This window comes from Petaurus breviceps, unplaced genomic scaffold, assembly GCF_028583685.1.
Source record: "Petaurus breviceps papuanus isolate PSGF00001 unplaced genomic scaffold, PetGlider_PUasm1.0 90650, whole genome shotgun sequence".
In the NCBI taxonomy this organism is placed as follows: Eukaryota; Metazoa; Chordata; class Mammalia; order Diprotodontia; family Petauridae; genus Petaurus; species Petaurus breviceps.
The window spans coordinates 733166-746329 of record NW_027187299.1 but is presented as its reverse complement, the minus strand read 5'-3'; the positions used below and the strand labels follow the sequence as shown (position 1 = coordinate 746329).

The following is a 13164-nucleotide window of genomic DNA, read 5'->3' as shown; positions in this document are numbered from 1 at the left end:
GATTCTCAAGCAGCATCTGAATGACCACTCCTTATGGAAATGATAGAGAAGATTCCCACTAAGGTATGAATAAAATTTCTTGGGATTCTATAATTCAGTGTTAAGATTTTAGTTACAGGGGCAGCTAGGTGGTGCAGTGAATAGAGCACCGGCCCTGGAGTCAGGAGGACCTATGTTCAAATCAAGCCTCAGAAAGTTAACACTTACTAGCCGTGTGACCTTGGGTAAGTCACTTAACCTCAACTGCCCTGCATTTCCCCTCCAAAAACGCAAAAAAAAAAAAAAACCCACACACACACCCAAAAAAAAACATTTTAGTTACTTCTTGGACCCCTGTTTGTTCCTAACCAATTAAATTCATGCTGCACTTCATGAAGAACAGAGAACTAGACTCAGAAATAGTTCACATGAGAGAACTAGGCCCTAGGAAAAGGGAGTTCTAGGGTGTTTATTAAGAATCCAGTCACAAAGGACAAATGCTGGTGAGTCTACGCTTGCTAGGTCTGAGGTTCATTCCCCTTGTACTTGTCAGATTGGGAGGGGAAATGGTATATCAGCTTTTTGTAAGTGCACTTTATGTTCTCAATAAGAAAAATCACAATTTGGCCAAAGCAAACTAGACATGAAGTTCTTATGAAAACAAGACTAACATTTATGCCATATCACATAACAAGAAGTAGAGCAAAGCAGTTTTTACAACAAAAGGCAAACTTTTCCAGTTTTGTTTTTTAAATATTCTTTATTCAGATATGCCTTTTGACCTAAAAATCTCAAGCCCCATTTTTGAACACCTAGAAGATAAAAGGTGAAAAAGAAGAAGGAACAGATAAACGGAAGTTATTTGCCCAAGATGAATACATCAATGAGTGTAACGGAAAGAGCAGTGGATTTGATGTCAGAAAACCTGGTTTTGAAAAATTGGAACACATTCAGAAGATGGTGCTCAGAATGACAATGGCTTGGGGACCAGGCCATTGTTTAAGGAAGCGGGGATATTTAGCTAAAAAGAAGACTGGAGGTGAGGGGAAGATGAGAGGATGAGACAGGACATGCTCGATGCCTTCAAGTATTGAAAGAGCTGTCAGAAGGAAAAGAGATTGCATTTGTTCTTGGTACCTGAAGACAAAACTAGGAGCAAATTTTCCCAACAATTAGTTCTGTACAAAAGAGGAAAATACTGTTTGAGGAGGTAAGAGATTGCTCATTACTGGAGAGACGATCAGCTGGAGACTGGATGACCACTTAACAGAAATGGGATAGAGATGATTCCTATCAGGTATCGGTTGGACCAGATGAAATCTGAGGTCCGTTCCAATTCTGATATTCTAAAGTGCATTAGAGAATGTGGGTTTGAACTTGCCTTTATATCTCTCAGGTCTCAGGTCCCTATATCTGTAAAATGGATGAGGAGAGTGAAGTGAAATGACCTCCAAGGGGCCTTCCAGCCTTAAGTCCTGGAAAGCATTTGCTGGGATGATCCAAACTTAAACCTCACAACCTCACATTAGTTTGGGGCTTGGGGGGGGGGGTTGGCGATTAGAGTCATGACAATTCCCCAAGGTATAGCTGAAGGGAAACAAACTAAGTGGTAGCAATTCCTCCAACACACATTCACAGAACATATTTTAGGAGCTTAGCCTTAGTCTTCATAGTCTTCCTTCCAAAGGTATGGGCTACCTCTTTCTCCCCTTACTGAAGCAAGCCCTCCCTTCCTCTGCGTCGTTGGATTCTCTGCATTCCAAAACCAGGCCGTGTTTGTGTCATCCGAGAACAAGCTTGGAAACTTTTAAATGTCAAGATGAATGATGTGGAAAGACTTGTGGAAGAGCCAAAGAAGCAGCAACATAACTGAGAAAATGGAAAGGCAAGGGGTGAAACCCGAGGGACTGCTGGTTAACAAGTCTATGGGACCCACAAGTCTTTTAATATAAGGGAGAGTCAGAAGCAGAAAGACATCTTGAGCTGTCATGGAAATCAGTGATGCAGCAAAAATGTGAAGATTAATGTGGTCCCAACGGGGAAAGCTGGGGCTCATGCTATTGATTTTATTGGGAATCTACAGTCGGAAGAAGGACCATCTGATATGCAGCAGAATGTCACAGTGCACTAAATGCTATTATCCAATCCTAATGAAATTTCCTGAGGCCCTGCTGGCAAAGGGGACACCAACTAACATATTAGAAGACACAGCGTCTTAATCATACCAACAGCAAAGTGTCCCTATAGAATTGGGAAATGATTCATCTAGGTGTCACAGTGAATAGAGCACCAGCCCTGGAGTCAGGATGACCTGAGTTCAAATCCAGTCTCAGACACTTAACACAAAAACTAGCCATGTGACCTTGGGCAAGTCACTTAACTCCAATTGCCCTGCCTTCCCCCCCTCCAAAAAGCAAAAACAAAACAAAACATATTGTTTCCTCCATACAATGAGTAGAAATAACATTCTGGTATCTCAAATTTGGAATATTACATAACAGAACACATTGGACTGGGAGCCCAGAGATCATGGGTTCTAGTTCATGATCTGCCACTGTCACCGCATAACCTTAGGCAAGTCACTTTCCCTCTGTAAACTTCAATTTTCTTATCCCCAAATAAGGGAGTTGGATTGAGTGATGTCCAAGGTCACTTTCAACTCCAAGTACTATGCTCCTACAAAATAGCTTTGATATCCTACTCCAGGCTCTCTAAACTACTGCACAGAACCATAATTAGCAATTTTTGTGTCCAGGACAAACAGCATAAAATGCATTCAAATCAACTTTTTAGGACAAACTTGAGGGAGCATGGAAACAAGCACATTTAGATGGAGGGAGGGAAGAAACCTGATATCTGGTAGCTTCTTATTTCAACTTCTTAGTCTTGCTCACTAGGTGCTAAACGTAGTTGTTTTTATGTTGCTGAAGGACTGCAAGTGCTTTATTACTCTCTAAATGTTGGCGCTTTGAGATAAAGCTTCAGTTGTCCCACTATTGTTACCTCTCTGCTACCATGCATGTCCATGCTTAGCTCTGGAACCCTAAAACCTCAAGTGACAATGACTTACCTCCCAGGAAGGTCATGTATTCATGCTAATGTTTTCTGAATTGCCAATTATCTTAAAATAGCTCACATGTGCATATAAAATGTCTACATATATGTATGTATACATATATATATACACATATATATGATAACTTCTTCCATCTTAAAGCATGGTAACAGTTAGAACTGCAAGTAGGTTTGGAGATAAACTGGGAAGTTCATTTCTGGAGCTGTTTAGTGTCAGCCTATTCCAAGGCTAAAGAGTTCTGAGAGTGACTTGTGGCATATTCAATGCTGCTAGGTTTTTTATCTGGAATTCTTGATTTTATGCTGCCAAATGGTCAAAGTTATTGTATACCACCACAACAGGGTGATATTTAATTAAATTGAATGTATTCAGAACCCCCTTATAGGGTATAAGGTCTTAGTTTCTTTGTAGCAACACCCCACACGTTCAAGCATACACAAAAAAAGAAAAACCAATCAGAAGTAATTCAATATAGGACAATGACATTCCTTTAGATGCAGCTGTGCAGAGAACTGATGGCCAAACAGTAATAGCATATATGTGGGTAGGAACATAGCTTAAGAGTCAACTACAACTCTGTGATGGTCACTATCCTCACGGTTCCCTGGCAAGCCAATGAAATGGGGGCAGCTTGCAAGAGTCCAACCAATCCCAATAATTATACCATTCAGATGTGGTCAAAAAAAGCTCCCAGTTCTGTGGCAAACACAATCACAGTCATATGCTTTGGAGTGCTACAAAGGAGACATTGTGTAATCAACAACTATTAAGAAATAGCTATCTGGGGAGGGCAGAGATCTCTGGTGAAAGTGGTCCTAGAGATCAGATGCTTTTAAAGAGGAGGGAGAAATTGGCAGAGCAATTCTGAAACATCAGTACAAAAGATACCCCCAAATCAAATTTTCATGATAAATTCAGTTGAGCAAGATTGGAAGCAGGAAAGCTGGAGACCTCAGGAAGAGACTTTGGACCCTGAGTATCTCACAGCTGGGAAGGACCCCCCCCAGGGGAAGGAGCAGAACAGGACCAGGCCAGGAAGGAGCTCACCTGGTGTACAAGTTGCTACAGGAAGAAGCAGCCCATTTCATAACTTCTTCTTTTAATTAATTATTGAAATAGTCAACAAACATATATTAAGCACCCACTTGCTGAAGGCATACACATGCTAGCAAAATTCAGTGGGTATGAGTCTCATTGAATAAAGCACCAGAAGAATTGCTGCCTAATCTCTAGCTGCTGGTTTGGAAGCTGCTAAATCACAAAACTGAGCTGGGCTCAATCTTTAAAGAACCAGTGCCACACACTGGCAAACTTTAGAAAATAAAATGATTCTATTCTAATCCTCTGTTATTCTTGCCACCGCATACCTGGGGGCTACCACATCCCTCTAAATGACTTACCACTCAAACCACTTAAACCACCCACTACAAATACACATAGAAAGGTCCATGGTCCCCCTCAGGACTGGTCACCTTGTATGATTTCACAAAATACCAAATCTAAACCTAGCTGAAGTTGTCTTTCACAGACTTAGCACTCAAAGAGACCTTAGAGATTTCAGTTGAGGACACTGGGACATAGAGTAGTTAAGTGATAGGCCAAGATTACCCAAGGCAGCAAGTGGCAGAGCCAGAATTTGAGCCCAGATCTTCCAAGGGGAGCTAGGTAGCACATTGGAAACAATGTGGAGCATGGAATGAGGATGACTCATCTTTCTGAATTCAAATCTGGCCTCAGACACTCACTAGCTATGTGACTCTGGGTAAGTCATTTAACCCTGTTTGCCTTAGTTAACTCATTTGTAAAATGAGTTGGAGAAGGAAAAAGACAAACCACTCCAGTATCTCTACTAAGAAAACCCCAAATGGGATCATGAAGATTAGGGCACAAGTGAAAATGATTCAACAACAATAAAACAACCCCTAACTCTAAATCTAATAACTCTTTGCATTATGTCACTCTGCTTTTCTATCATACTCTGTGTTCCATAAATTCTGCCACAAATCAATTAGGAAGATAATCAGTCAATGGACAAGCATTTAATAAACACTTACTATGTTCCAAGAACTAGAAATATAAAGACAAAAACAGAATAGGGGCTTGCTGTCTATCATCTATGACAATTTCAACCATTTGTAGCGTACTAGTTCCTTGCTGTGTCCAGAAGGTTAGAGACAGACAGAAAGCTGTAACTAGGGAAAGGCAATCAGAAATTTATCCCTAAGCACTGAAATTTAGAGGGTATAAAATTCAACACACATACTACTTCTGCCATTTTGAGGCTACTGAAGTTACCTATTTCCCCTTACATTCAATTAATTTTGTCTCAATTCTTGTATTCTATTCAACGAAATAAACATTCATTAAATGTCTTCCATGTACCAAGCACTGTGCCAAGTATTGAGGGTAAAAAAAGAGGCAAAAGAGAGTCCCTGTCCTAAGGAGCTTAAAATCTAATGGATTTTAGGGGCCGCTGGGTGGCACAGTGAATAGAGCACTGGCCCTGGAATCAGGAGGACCTGAGTTCAAATCTGGCCTCTGACACTTAACACTTACTAGCCGTGTAACCTTGGGCAAGTCACTTAACCCCAAATGCCCTGTCCTCCCCCCTCAAAAAAAAAATCTAATGGATTTTAACACCGTATACAAAAATAAAGTCTAAATGGGTTCACGATTTAGATATAAAGGCTGATACTGTAAGCAATCTGGAAGAGCAAGGAATAGTTTACCTGTCAGATTTATGGAGAGGGGAAGAATTTATGACTAAATAAGAGATAGAGAGCATTATAAAATGCAACTAGGATAATTTTGATTACATTAAATTGAAAAGGTTTTGTACAAACAAAACCAATGTAACCAAGATTAGGAGGGAAGCAGAAAATTGGGAAAGAATTTTTACAACCAATGTCTCTGATAAAGGCCTCATTGCTAAAACATACAGAGAACTGAGTCAAATTCTTAAGAATACAAATCATTCCCCCATTGATAAATGGTCAAAGGATATGAAAGGCAGTTTTCAAAGGAAGAAATTAAATTAAGATATCTATAAGCATATAAAAATGCTCTAAATCACTTTAAATCACCACATCTCATCATTCAGATTGGCTAACATGACAAAACAGGAAAATGATAAATACTGGAGAAGATGTGGGAAAATTGGAACACTAATGTATTGTTGGTGGAGTTGTGAACTGATTCAACCATTCTTGAGAGCAATTTGAAACTATGCCCAAAGGGCTATGAAAATGTGCATACCCTTTGACCCAACAATACCACTTCTAGGACTGTATCCCAAAGAGATCATACATGTGGGAAAAGGACCTATATTTATAGCAGCTCTTTTTGTGATGGCGAAGAATTGGAAATCAAGGGGATGCCCATCAATTGGGGAATGGATAAACAAGTTGTGGTATATGAATGGAATGGAATACTATTGTGCTATAAAAAATGAGGAGCAGACAGACTTCATAATAACCTGAAGAGACTTACATAAACTGATGTTGAGTAAGGAGAGCAGAACCAGGAGAACATTGTACATAATTACAGACATATCGTATCTGTGATAACTGACTTTGATAGACTGGGCTTATCTCAGCAATGCAAGGTTATGAGACAACTCCAAAGGACTCCTGATGGAAAAGGCTATCCACATCCAGAGAAAGAATTATGCAGTCTTTTTCATTTTGTTTTGTTTCTTCTTCCTTGTTATTCATTCCATTGGTTGTAATTCTTCTTTACAACTTGACTAATGTTTAATGTTTAATGTAAAGGTATATGTAGAACCTATATCAGAATGTATGCCACCATGAGGATGAAGTGGGGGAGAAAATTTGGAACTCAAAAACTTGTGGAAGTGAATGTTGTAAACTAATAGTAAATAAATTTTTAAAAGGAAAAAAAGAAAAAAAATCTAATGGATTTTATTATTTTATAATCTAATATATGATTTTCACATCAAGAATGACAAAATTGATCTGAGAATACATTTTATGTTATCTACTCTGGGTGTACATTTCTTGCTGCTCATTCCAATCACCAAAACTGTATATTTCCCTTCTGGGTTGGTATAGAGTGGAGCTAAAAGGACTGACTGAAGAATGGAATTGGGAGAAGATGGAGGGAGTAGATACTGATAGTTCAGGAAGCCTTTCTTGATGATGGGGGCATGGTTCAAAAAGGAATTAGGTATTGATGGTCACAATACCCTTACTTGATAACTCTTATCTAAACAACCATGCCATGACCTCATGATATATTTGAACCAAGCAAGATAACATAGTGACATGTCAGTGAATTGGGAATCAAGAGATCTGGATTCTCTTCCCAGCTCCATCATTAATTAGCCATGTGAACATGGCAAGTCATATCATCTCTGAGTCCCTCATCTCTTGAATTAAAAGACCTCTAAAGTAACTCCTAACTCAAATACTGTATGGTCCTACGATGTCACCACTTCCTCATTTTCTGTTGCCATTCAGAAAGTAACCCCAAGATGGAGGCACTTAAGGAAAAAGAAGGCAAATGAGGAGACAGGTCAGGCCTTCACACATACCCCTGCCCACCGGTCTTTAACATTCTTTCTCAAGACAACCTCCTCCCCAAGTCTTCCATATATTATTCCATGAGAGAAAATAGAGTATGGTCATGCTAGCATAGCAAAAACCAAGTCAAAGACTGGCTGCCTAGAATGAATATGTTCAAGAACTGGAAATTTAAAATGTGCTCAATAAATTGGGGAATGGCTGGACAAATGATGGCATAAGAATATAATGAGAGGCATCTAGGTGGTGCAGTGAATAGAGCACTGGCCCTGGAGACAGGAGGACCTGAGTTCAAGTCCAGACTCAGACACTTAACACTTACTAGCTGTGTGATCTTGGGCAAGTCACTTAACCCCAATTGCCCTGCCCTCCCCCCTGCAAAAAAAAAAGGCTTTAAAAAAATAAATAGAAATTTAAAAATTGGGTCAGCCAGGTAGCACAGCAAGTAAGAGCACCGGCTCCAGTGTCGGGATGACCTGGAGATCGAATCCCGGGCTCAGACACTTAGCACCCACCCAGAAACACCTGGCCATGTAACCTTGAACAAGTTACTTAACCCCAATTGCTTAGGGGAGGCCAGGTGGCTCAGCGAGTAAGAGCACCGGTTCCTATGACCTGGGGATCAAATCTGGGCTCAGATACTCAGCACCACACCCAGAAATAACTGACCATGTAACCTTGAGCAAGTTACTTAACCCTGATTGCTTTAAAAAAAAAAATTAAGAATTTAAAAAAAAATAATTAAATAAATAAATAGAATTTTTAAAAGAAAAAAAATTTTAAAGAATATAATGAAATATTATTTTGCCATACGAAAGAAAAAGGGACAACTTCAAAGAAACCTGGAATGATACATATGACCTAATGTGAGCAGATGTGAGCAAAACCAGGAGAATAATTATACAATAATAACAACATTGTAAAAACAAACAACTTTGGAGAAACTTAACATTTCTGATCAAAGAACTGACCAGCCACAATCCTAGAAGACCATTGATGAAGCATGATACCTACCCCCTGGAAACTTGGTGAAGCCCAGCTGAAAGATCCCCTCTCAGGAGAATGTTTTTAAATTCAAATCACTAAAATACATAGGATTACAAAAGAAACCACTTATATTGAAATGTAGTCTTTAAAAATAATTGTTTTTTTAAGAAACATGTTCATAGGCTCCAGGTTAAGAACCCTGGTCTAAAAGAACTGGCCTAAATATAATCATTAAGTCCAGATAGAAATCAGATTATACAAGTATCATTCATCACACAGCCATGAAAGGCAAAGAATTTCCATAGTGTGATTAAGGAGAAAGTGATTTCTGTATATTCTGTGGTTCTAAAATTGTGAGATTCCCAAGCCTTTTTCTCTGTGCTGTCTTGTTAATCTTGGACAGAGGTGGTGGTGGTGGTGGTGGTGGTGGTGGTGGTTGTTTTCAACCAAAAGCACTAAAACAAAATATTTTGCTGGGGGATTATAAGGCATCTCAAAGATTTTAAGGATTTTAGAGCTGAAAGAGGTTAGAGCCCCTTCAAAACCCTTGCTGTGGATAAAGCAGGAGGCTACACCCAGTTAAGAGTGATGTAAGGGAGGCTGCTAGGTGGCTTAATGAATAGAGCAGCTGCCCTGGCATCAGGAGTTCAAATAAGAACCTGAGTTCAAATAAGGCCTCAAACACTTAACACTTACTAGCTTGCTAGTATGACCTTGAGCATCACTTAACCCTAATTGCCCTGCCTTCCCCCCTCCAAAAAGACCAAAAAAAAAAAAGTAATGTAAGCTGTTCTTTGTTCCTAAGGAAATCATGACTCAGGAATTGCATTTCTGAAATGAGATTCAATTTAGTTCATGTCTGAAAGTTGGCTGATTGTTACTAAAAACCCGTAAGTTGTTTCCAAATAATCTAATGAGGAGTTGAGTGATCCAGGAAAGGAGAGGGTGTGTTTTGGTGTCTATGTACATATCACCGTGAAATACAGCTACTGTTGGGGTGGGGGCAACTTTTAGCAAGATAATCATTTTCACACCTGGAGGATATTGTAGCATAGCAGAATGAACATTGGGCTTGTGTTTTAGGAGACATAGGTTCTAGCCCCACCTCTGCCAATAATCCTGTGACCTTAACCTTGGTGATCTTGAGTCTATTACACAATGAGTAAGTTGGTGGATCAGACAAATTCTGAGCCTCCCTTCTAGCTCTGAATGTCTAAATAAGGGACTTGGACTAGCTGCTTTTAAAAGTTTATTCCATTTTTAACAAGTCTACGATTTTCTCTTGCCACAAATGTAATTCAGTCATAATTTATTGGACACATAACATATGTACAACATTGTGCTAGGTGTAATGAGTAAGGAAAAAGGTAGAAGATACAACCTTACCTTCTGGTAACTTATAAACTAGCTAAGCACATAAAGATAGATATAGAGAGACACGTATATATACACACATGGTTATAGAGAGATGTGTATGTATATATGTCCATATATATGTGTGTATAGGTATATGTATGTACATACACATGTATGAAATTACAAAACAGCCTATGAACAGGATAGCAGATTTGTAGTGAAAACTATGGGTAGTAATTCTAATAGGATGTGAAATAAAGAAGTCAATAAGTCTACATATGCCTGGCAAATAACAGAAAAATCAATGCTTTTCTTGCTGATGAGAAGACAGCAATGACGGTAAGAGAGAAAATGAAGCATTCATATTTGTTCGCATTTATAAAGTGCCTTTCCTTAGCATGCAACTAGAGGGCACTCAAACACACACTGACAGGATACTTCCAAAGTTGACAACTAATAGGTCAAATGATGTGTTATAACTTCTTCAAACAAATGGCCTCATTCTTCAGAGGATTCAGAGCTGGAGGGGTTAAGTGACTTTTTTCCAAAGTTCACACTGGTGATAAAGCATCACCCTCAGTAAGGAAGACACTTTGAGTTGTTTTTTCTCCCCGCTTAAACCAGCAGCTCTTTCTCCTTGGAAATCTGGGACCAAAACTAAGCAAATGCAAGATATTTGGCTTAGAGTTGGGGGCAGTTCTGATCCCTGAGAAATCCAAAGAAACTGATGGTGTTGCATGGAGGGTATAAGTATAGAAATCTTTATTGGTGTTATTATTATTGTGCTAATGTAACTAACTTATGAGGAAGAGGGAAATCATTCTAGCCTAGCCCTCAGCTTCGCCTTGAATATTGGTGAAAAGAGGGCTTCATAAAAGTTGGGAGAAAGGCATCAAAGTGCTCAGGCAAAACTAAAGGTGCAGAAAGAGACACATTTACAGCCATAGACAATGCAGTAATTTGTTTTGATTTATTATAGTTATTGGTTATAAGGGAAAGTTTCTATTTGGGGACAGGGATGGAAGGAGGAGGATCAAGAGGAGGAAGAAGAAGAGGAGGAGGAGGAGGAGGAAGAGGAGGAGGAAAAGAGCAGAATGAACCATTTAAAAATATACAGGAGAGCAGAAAGAAATTACAAAGAAGGCATAGACAAGCAAGGCAAGTCAATGAGCTTTTGTTTAAATGCCAGAGATACAAAGAAAACCAAAAATAGTCCCTAATCTCAAGGGGCTCACAGTCTGATGAGGGGGATAACATGCAAACACAACAGTTACAAGGATAAATTGGGGGACAATCTTAGGGAGAGGACACCAACAGTAAGGGGGAAATGGGGAAAGAGCGCTTACAGAAAGTGGAATTTTAGCTGAGGCTTGAAGCCAGGGAAGCCAGGAGGTAGGGATGAGGAAGGTAATAATTCAAAAGAGGGACAGCCAATAAAAATACAGATTTATTACTATTATATAAAGTTTTAAAATATGGGTGACAGAAGTTCATAGTTTCATATATAATCCTCTTTTGTTCTTTATTTTAATGTGTATGTTTATGTTATTTATTTTAAAATTTTTAAATTCAAATTCTTATGAACAATCCTTTTATATATGTGTGTGTACACACACATACACACACATGCACATGCTGAAATAATCTGAACAGGGATCTACATTCAAAGAGGCCTGTAGCAAGACAACTTCAATGTGACAAAGGACCCAATGGATCATGGCTCCCATCTGTTCCCATATACTAGCAGAAAAAAATCTTCTAGAGCTTTTTCCTGCCTTAAAAATTATCCTGGTTTCATTTTTAAAAGGTTGATTTCTGTGCTTCCAGTTTAAAGTCAAAGCTGCTGTCAAAATAACTCCTTTTCAACACATGCATATAAAAACACACTGCATGGTGTGACTTGCATTTTAAATCAGTTAAAGGTCTGGAGTACCTTCAGTGACTAGTGGTCCCAGATGACACCAAAAATCATTTGCCCTAAAGGATACAGAACCACTTCATTTCCCTCTTGAATTTAAATGCCCAGATTCTACTGCAGAAAAATATCCTTTAACATGTAAGTAGTGAGGGTGGAGGAGTGGGGCTCACACTTGTAGCAATAAAGAGTATGAGCCCCGTGTCTATCTAGAAGGTTCTACCTATGGCTAGGAGGCTGTCCTTGTGTGACTCAAAGGGGAACAAAATAGATAACGATAGCCTCTTCTCCACCCACTGTCCTCCAAAGAAGCAAGCTTGGTCTCTTCCATTTTCTTTCTTGAAGTTAGAAGCTGACTCAAAGCTAAATTCAAAGAAGACTTTCTTTTGGAGAGTCCTGAAAGATACTTCTGTTCTGAAGAGTCCCCAAAGGGAGACTAGGTGAGAGCTAAAGCTCTCACCTCTTGACAATTTTGCCCCCCAAGATACACACATACACACACACACACACACACACACACACACACACACACGACAAACCTTCATGTTCTCCAATAAGAAGAGAGTCACGTGGGGTGGCCAGGTGGCTCAGCGAGTAAGAGCATCGGCTCCAGTGTCGAGATGACCTGGGGATCGAATCTGGGCTCCAACACTTAGCACCCACCCAGAAATAACTGGCCATGTAACCTTGAGCAAGTTACTTAACCACGATTGCTTTAAAAAAAAAAAAAAGAAGAAGAAGAAGAGAGTCACGTACCAATGAACTTTGGGAAAGGGGTTACAATCATATACTCCAATATGAAAAGAAAGATATAAATGTCTTATAAGAAAAGATAAAAGTCACCCTATTTTCAGATTCAAAATGTCCTGTTATCTGACTCCTTTCTGTGAATTGGCAAGTGGAATCACTGGCAAAAAGTCCAAGGGAGTGGATAAGACTATTCCAAGGAGAGGGGGAACCATCTCTCCATTATTTCCTCTCTCTCTCTCTCTCTCTCCCTCCCACCAGGGAGTGAACAGTCCCTCCTGGTTATTTTGTAAAGTTTTGTTCAGGAGGGTCAGAATTTTTTTTCCCCAAAGCCACTAGGAGAGACAGGCCAAGTCAGTATACCCCTAAGGGAAATCAGCTGTCTTCCTTCATGGCCAATTACAGCCACTCTACAGCTGTCTTAGTTTCCTTGGCTCTGATCCCCAACCCCCCAATAAACTAACAAGTAATAAGTCAGCCTCCTTAATGGAATAGAGATGTGCAGTGATAATAATTTAAGGCCATTTCCACCCGAGCAGATGTATTTCTTTGGGATGTCATCA

The 13164-nt window shown here is 39.5% G+C and overlaps 1 long non-coding RNA gene across 1 annotated transcript in view; it reads right to left on the bottom strand.

Annotated features, from left to right (window-relative positions):
• LOC138143580 (uncharacterized) overlaps positions 1-12960 on the bottom strand; it is a 186213-nt gene extending 173253 nt beyond the window's left edge. The window contains exons 1-2 of the long non-coding RNA XR_011163733.1: positions 12698-12960; positions 12394-12567 (exon numbers count right to left, since the gene is read on the bottom strand). This is a non-coding gene — a long non-coding RNA (uncharacterized lncRNA). The remainder of the gene's footprint in view (positions 1-12393; positions 12568-12697) is intronic.
• Between the last annotated feature and the right edge of the window lie 204 nt (positions 12961-13164).